General features: G+C 54.4%; 3 non-coding genes across 3 annotated transcripts in view; all 3 read right to left on the reverse strand.

Moving 5' to 3' along the window:
* Nucleotides 1-943, reverse strand: part of LOC126305378 (large subunit ribosomal RNA) — a 4,222-nt gene extending 3,279 nt beyond the window's left edge. Inside the window, exon 1 of the ribosomal RNA XR_007553439.1 lies at nucleotides 1-943. This exon is cut by the window's left edge and continues 3,279 nt beyond it. This is a non-coding gene — a ribosomal RNA (large subunit ribosomal RNA).
* Nucleotides 944-1,131: 188 nt separating this feature from the next.
* LOC126305444 (5.8S ribosomal RNA) lies at nucleotides 1,132-1,286 on the reverse strand. Its single transcript, XR_007553496.1, has one exon. It is a non-coding gene; the product is annotated as a 5.8S ribosomal RNA (ribosomal RNA).
* A 361-nt stretch (nucleotides 1,287-1,647) lies between these two features.
* LOC126305351 (small subunit ribosomal RNA) lies at nucleotides 1,648-3,540 on the reverse strand. The gene has a single exon (XR_007553415.1). It is a non-coding gene; the product is annotated as a small subunit ribosomal RNA (ribosomal RNA).
* Between the last annotated feature and the right edge of the window lie 3,960 nt (nucleotides 3,541-7,500).

Genomic DNA, 7,500 nt, shown 5'->3' on the forward strand with positions numbered 1-7,500 from the left:
CTTGGTCCGTGTTTCAAGACGGGTCGTGAAATTGTCCAAAGCTGAAGCGCCGCTGACGGGAGCGATTATTCCGCCCGAGAGCATCCCGAGCCAACAGCGGCGCGGGTCCGGGGCCGGGCCAGGTAGGTCCGTCATCCGGGAAGAACCGCGCGCGCTTGCCGGGAGCCCGAGCGCCCAAAGGGGCGAATCGACTCCTCCAGATATACCGCCGAGCAGCCAGCCAGGACACCGGGGCTCTGCCCAACAGACGCGAACCGAGGCCCGCGGAAGGACAGGCTGCGCACCCGGGCCGTAGGCCGGCACCCAGCGGGTCGCGACGTCCTACTAGGGGAGAAGTGCGGCCCACCGCACACCGGAACGGCCCCACCCCGCGGCGAGTGGAAAGGCAACCGGACACGACCCCGCCGCGGATTGCTCCGCGCGGGCGGCCGGCCCCATCTGCCGAGGGCGGGGGCCAGTGGCCGGATGGGCGTGAATCTCACCCGTTCGACCTTTCGGACTTCTCACGTTTACCCCAGAACGGTTTCACGTACTTTTGAACTCTCTCTTCAAAGTTCTTTTCAACTTTCCCTCACGGTACTTGTTCGCTATCGGTCTCGTGGTCATATTTAGTCTCAGATGGAGTTTACCACCCACTTGGAGCTGCACTCTCAAGCAACCCGACTCGAAGGAGAGGTCCCGCCGACGCTCGCACCGGCCGCTACGGGCCTGGCACCCTCTACGGGCCGTGGCCTCATTCAAGTTGGACTTGGGCTCGGCGCGAGGCGTCGGGGTAGTGGACCCTCCCAAACACCACATGCCACGACAGGCGGCAGCCTGCGGGGTTCGGTGCTGGACTCTTCCCTGTTCGCTCGCCGCTACTGGGGGAATCCTTGTTAGTTTCTTTTCCTCCGCTTAGTAATATGCTTAAATTCAGCGGGTAGTCTCGCCTGCTCTGAGGTCGTTGTACGAGGTGTCGCACGCCACACCGCCAGCCGGCTGTGCACGCTACCGAGAAAGTACCGGTATGCGAACCGCCAGGCGACGGGCGCGCATCGCACGTTTAAGGAGACGCGGCCGGCCACACAGGCGACCACGACACTCCCACGTCTCCGAAGCGGGACAAACGCCGCGCGCTTCAGTATACGTAGCCGACCCTCAGCCAGACGTGGCCCGGGAACGGAATCCATGGACCGCAATGTGCGTTCGAAACGTCGATGTTCATGTGTCCTGCAGTTCACATGTCGACGCGCAATTTGCTGCGTTCTTCATCGACCCACGAGCCGAGTGATCCACCGTCCTGGGTGATCTTTTCCTTTTCAGTCTCCCACTGTCTCTTTCAAGACAGTAGCATTTGCGGGACTGAGGCGTCTGACGGCCCCTGTTCCACTATTTTTTTGTGTCCAACGGCCTCACAGCCGATGGGCGTCGTACGGCTCCACACCGGAGCGGACAGGCACTCGGGCGAACGTCATTCAAAACCGGCGCCAGGCGCCAGGTACCGCAGGCCAGCCGCTCCAGAGCTTCAGCGCTCGTACCACACAACAACAACACTTCCGCTAGTTTTGAGAGGCACGCGTGGTTCCGCACGCGGCGCACGGCCACTGCCGTACAGGTAGCGTGTTGCACGACACGACACGCACATCGAAAGACATGCAGTCTAGTCGGTAATGATCCTTCCGCAGGTTCACCTACGGAAACCTTGTTACGACTTTTACTTCCTCTAAATGATCAAGTTTGGTCATCTTTCCGGTAGCATCGGCAACGACAGAGTCGATGCCGCGTACCAGTCCGAAGACCTCACTAAATCATTCAATCGGTAGTAGCGACGGGCGGTGTGTACAAAGGTCAGGGACGTAATCAACGCGAGCTTATGACTCGCGCTTACTGGGAATTCCTCGTTCATGGGGAACAATTGCAAGCCCCAATCCCTAGCACGAAGGAGGTTCAGCGGGTTACCCCGACCTTTCGGCCTAGGAAGACACGCTGATTCCTTCAGTGTAGCGCGCGTGCGGCCCAGAACATCTAAGGGCATCACAGACCTGTTATTGCTCAATCTCGTGCGGCTAGAAGCCGCCTGTCCCTCTAAGAAGAAAAGTAATCGCTGACAGCACGAAGGATGTCACGCGACTAGTTAGCAGGCTAGAGTCTCGTTCGTTATCGGAATTAACCAGACAAATCGCTCCACCAACTAAGAACGGCCATGCACCACCACCCACCGAATCAAGAAAGAGCTATCAATCTGTCAATCCTTCCGGTGTCCGGGCCTGGTGAGGTTTCCCGTGTTGAGTCAAATTAAGCCGCAGGCTCCACTCCTGGTGGTGCCCTTCCGTCAATTCCTTTAAGTTTCAGCTTTGCAACCATACTTCCCCCGGAACCCAAAAGCTTTGGTTTCCCGGAGGCTGCCCGCCGAGTCATCGGAGGAACTGCGGCGGATCGCTGGCTGGCATCGTTTATGGTTAGAACTAGGGCGGTATCTGATCGCCTTCGAACCTCTAACTTTCGTTCTTGATTAATGAAAACATACTTGGCAAATGCTTTCGCTTCTGTTCGTCTTGCGACGATCCAAGAATTTCACCTCTAACGTCGCAATACGAATGCCCCCGCCTGTCCCTATTAATCATTACCTCGGGTTCCGAAAACCAACAAAATAGAACCGAGGTCCTATTCCATTATTCCATGCACACAGTATTCAGGCGGGCTTGCCTGCTTTAAGCACTCTAATTTGTTCAAAGTAAACGTGCCGGCCCACCGAGACACTCAACAAAGAGCACCCTGGTAGGATTTAAACGGGGTCCGCCTCGGGACGCGAAAGCACCCCTTCGGCTCGCCCCACCGGCAGGACGTCCCACGATACATGCCAGTTAAACACCGACGGGCGGTGAACCAACAGCGTGGGACACAAATCCAACTACGAGCTTTTTAACCGCAACAACTTTAATATACGCTATTGGAGCTGGAATTACCGCGGCTGCTGGCACCAGACTTGCCCTCCAATAGATACTCGTTAAAGGATTTAAAGTGTACTCATTCCGATTACGGGGCCTCGGATGAGTCCCGTATCGTTATTTTTCGTCACTACCTCCCCGTGCCGGGAGTGGGTAATTTGCGCGCCTGCTGCCTTCCTTGGATGTGGTAGCCGTTTCTCAGGCTCCCTCTCCGGAATCGAACCCTGATTCCCCGTTACCCGTTACAACCATGGTAGGCGCAGAACCTACCATCGACAGTTGATAAGGCAGACATTTGAAAGATGCGTCGCCGGTACGAGGACCGTGCGATCAGCCCAAAGTTATTCAGAGTCACCAAGGCAAACGGACCAGACAAGCCAATCCGATTGGTTTTGATCTAATAAAAGCGTCCCTTCCATCTCTGGTCGGGACTCTGTTTGCATGTATTAGCTCTAGAATTACCACAGTTATCCAAGTAACGTGGGTACGATCTAAGGAACCATAACTGATTTAATGAGCCATTCGCGGTTTCACCTTAATGCGGCTTGTACTGAGACATGCATGGCTTAATCTTTGAGACAAGCATATGACTACTGGCAGGATCAACCAGGGAGCTGCGTCAACTAGAGCTGAGCAGCCGGCCGCCCGGGAGTGTGTCCCGGGGGCCCGCGCGAACACGCAAGCGTCCGCTCAATTATTCTGCAAACAGGAGGAGGCCGAGCTCCCCTGCACGATACACCTCGAAACCCTCTCAGGTCCCGGCGGCGCGCAGCGCCGTCCTAGGTACTTGGTCGGTTTCGAGAGAGGCGCAATCGCCCGGAGTTAGGCGAGTAGACGGTTTTAGTGCGAACACCCTTGCTCCCAACTGAGCTTGCCGCTGCCGACAGAGGCCCGGGAGCGTGCTGTCGTGGCATTGCCGGCGGGAGACAACACGCGCCACCTATGGTGACCGGCAGCTCCAACGCCAGCGCCACACAAGGGCAAAGCCCCACTTGGGTGCAGAAGCGAACTCTCCCAGCACAGCGCACGCGCCAACACGTCCGCACAACTGCGATACAAACCACCTGCGAGAACCGCTGGGGCGACCGAGCAGCAGACGGCGTCGCGGCGCCGAGTGCCAGGCGGCGGCGCATCCTCAACGCACACAGTCCTCAATCAGACCAGCACACTGCAGATGTCCACCGCGCTTCGCACCGGGCTCGGCTGAACCAACTTTGGCCGCCAGGCGCCGCGTGCAGGGTGCGCCGCAGCGTAGCTGCACCGCCTGCCGGGCCCGTCGGCTGGCGCTCCTGCCACTCGGCGCCCCCCACCAGCCGCCTGTTGCGCGTGCGCCCACGCAGCGCGCGGCCAACACGCCGGGCGGCCCCCCTTCACCGGCCGGGAACAGTCCCACCAAGCCACCGCCGCGTATCGCTTCATACCCACATGGGCCTAGTCACGTGTGTGGATGTGGCGGGTACCGCTGAAACAACCGGTTAATAGCTGTACCGATCGTCGCCATCACAGATTCACCTCCAGCGTGAACAACCGCTCAACAACGGATTTCCAGTTCATTTGCGTATCTTGGGCAGTAAACGTAGATGTCCACCTACATTTGCGAATTCAACAATTCTTGCATGCCAGGATGTCATGTGTCACGACACGCTACATCAGACCACATACACACTGCGACATGTGCAGAAGAGAACACGTGGAAGGTGGCCCGCGCACGTATGCGATGTCCCTTCCGCGATCCACTGTCAACCGGCATCTGCGGCATGTCCCAGATATGGAACGCGGTCCACCAGGGTAGCACTTTGTGTGAGGCAATACGACAAAGTCGGAATACACGCGTCACTACATCAGACGGCTCACGCTGACCTGACCTGACCTGACCTGACCTGACCTGACTCACCGCACCACCACCCCCAGCGACCCAGGGTGACATACAATGCGTTCGTACGTTCCTCCCACACGCCTCTACGGCGTACCACAGTGCAACCTAGCTGTTATTGGGAGACGAGACAAGTAGCATCGAGCACAACATATGGAAATTGAGATTCGACACCGTTGGGCACAGCCAGCGTACGGTCACACGTATCACACTACTTCACTCTGTACGTAACGACCGATGATCGGTACAGCGTGTGGGTTACGCGTACGACATCAGCGGACAATGGACACAGACCATACCACGACGTACACTGAGGGCGTCGACATCTGAATGCAACTGAACAGCTGCGAGGCTCATTTAACACTCAAACGCCAGACCGACCAGCTTGAGAGGACAGAGACACAAAGAGGGGGACAGAGGGGGGGGGGGGGCGGCGATATAGTCCTATTGCAGTACAATTGACAGTGGATAGCGGGAATATGTGGAAAGTAAGCAACACTCGCAAGACATCTACATGAGGATAACAACGACACCAGAGATTCCGAGCAGTGAACTATGTTAGGCAAAGGGACAACGTGGGTTAGGTTAAGGGACAACGTGGGTTAGGTTAAGGGACAACGTGGGTTAGGTTAAGGGACAACGTGGGTTAGGTTAAGGGACAACGTGGGTTAGGTTAAGGGACAACGTGGGTTAGGTTAAGGGACAACGTGGGTTAGGTTAAGGGACAACGTGGGTTAGGTTAAGGGACAACGTGGGTTAGGTTAAGGGACAACGTGGGTTAGGTTAAGGGACAACGTGGGTTAGGTTAAGGGACAACGTGGGTTAGGTTAAGGGACAACGTGGGTTAGGTTAAGGGACAAATTGAGTTAGGTTAAGGGACAACGTGGGTTAGGTTAAGGGACAAATTGAGTTAGGTTAAGGGACAAATTGAGTTAGGTTAAGGGACAAATTGAGTTAGGTTAAGGGACAACGTGGGTTAGGTTAAGGGACAAATTGAGTTAGGTTAAGGGACAAATTGAGTTAGGTTAAGGGACAAATTGAGTTAGGTTAAGGGACAAATTGAGTTAGGTTAAGGGACAAATTGAGTTAGGTTAAGGGACAACTTGAGTTAGGTTAAGGGACAACTTGAGTTAGGTTAAGGGACAACTTGAGTTAGGTTAAGGGACAACTTGAGTTAGGTTAAGGGACAACTTGAGTTAGGTTAAGGGACAACTTGAGTTAGGTTAAGGGACAACTTGAGTTAGGTTAAGGGACAACTTGAGTTAGGTTAAGGGACAACTTGAGTTAGGTTAAGGGACAACTTGAGTTAGGTTAAGGGACAACTTGAGTTAGGTTAAGGGTCAACTTGAGTTAGGTTAAGGGACAACTTGAGTTAGGTTAAGGGACAACTTGAGTTAGGTTAAGGGACAACTTGAGTTAGGTTAAGGGACAACTTGGGTTAGGTTAAGGGATAATGTGGTACAACCAGAGTTAGGTTAAGCGATAATGTGGTACAGCCACAGTTAGGTTAAGCGATAATGTGGTACAGCCACAGTTAGGTTAAGCGATAATGTGGTACAGCCACAGTTAGGTTAAGCGATAATGTGGTACAGCCACAGTTAGGTTAAGCGATAATGTGGTACAGCCACAGTTAGGTTAAGCGATAATGTGGTACAGCCACAGTTAGGTTAAGCGATAATGTGGTACAGCCACAGTTAGGTTAAGCGATAATGTGGTACAGCCACAGTTAGGTTAAGCGATAATGTGGTACAGCCACAGTTAGGTTAAGCGATAATGTGGTACAGCCACAGTTAGGTTAAGCGATAATGTGGTACAGCCACAGTTAGGTTAAGCGATAATGTGGTACAGCCACAGTTAGGTTAAGCGATAATGTGGTACAGCCACAGTTAGGTTAAGCGATAATGTGGTACAGCCACAGTTAGGTTAAGCGATAATGTGGTACAGCCACAGTTAGGTTAAGCGATAAAGTTGGTTACATTTGGTATTGTGTGGGAAGGGGGCAGAGAGAGGGGGGGGGGTGGATAGTGGTGGCAGTACGCGGATGCCTGAGTCACCGTCAGATACGTCACGTCGGTTCGATGCTTGTAGCAAGAGGCTGGCGGGTCTGTGTCTCTCACTTCTGCAATTTTTCATGTGGTATAACACGAGGGCGGGGGGTGATATTTGGTGCCCCTCTGTGTAGGATGTGTGTTGGTTTATCTGAGCAATGGTAGTTGTCGGAGGAGTGGGGTATTGTGCTTTTATAGGTGGACCTACTGCTCTGGTTATCATAGTGTCGACGGTGCAATGTCGCAGAGAGGATGCACTCGACATTGTCGCATTCCAGATGTTTACGTATTGTGTGTCTCCGTTGCAGGCCGAGAGTGGTGCATGTTCGAGTGTCTGGCTGACGTGCGATTCACGTTGTGTGCCCAGTCTTACAGCACGTATAGGGACATTCGCATAAATCATCTATATGTGGCCTTGCATCATTTACTAAGCAGTGCCGTGAGACGACCGAACTATTAGGAAAGTACTGATGTACCGCATAATGTTTACCTTCCACCACACAGCGAGTATCGACTCTGCCCAGCGTTGCCACCGCAGGCAGCGGTCACCGTCACCATTATGCGGCGGAACGGAACATCTATATCCTCAGAGGAGCACTCTTTGCCGCCGGGCGTCAGGTCTCGCGGCCTGCCGGCCAGCGCCCACGACGAA

Source organism: Schistocerca gregaria, unplaced genomic scaffold (genome assembly GCF_023897955.1).
Source record: "Schistocerca gregaria isolate iqSchGreg1 unplaced genomic scaffold, iqSchGreg1.2 ptg000310l, whole genome shotgun sequence".
Classification (NCBI taxonomy): Eukaryota; Metazoa; Arthropoda; class Insecta; order Orthoptera; family Acrididae; genus Schistocerca; species Schistocerca gregaria.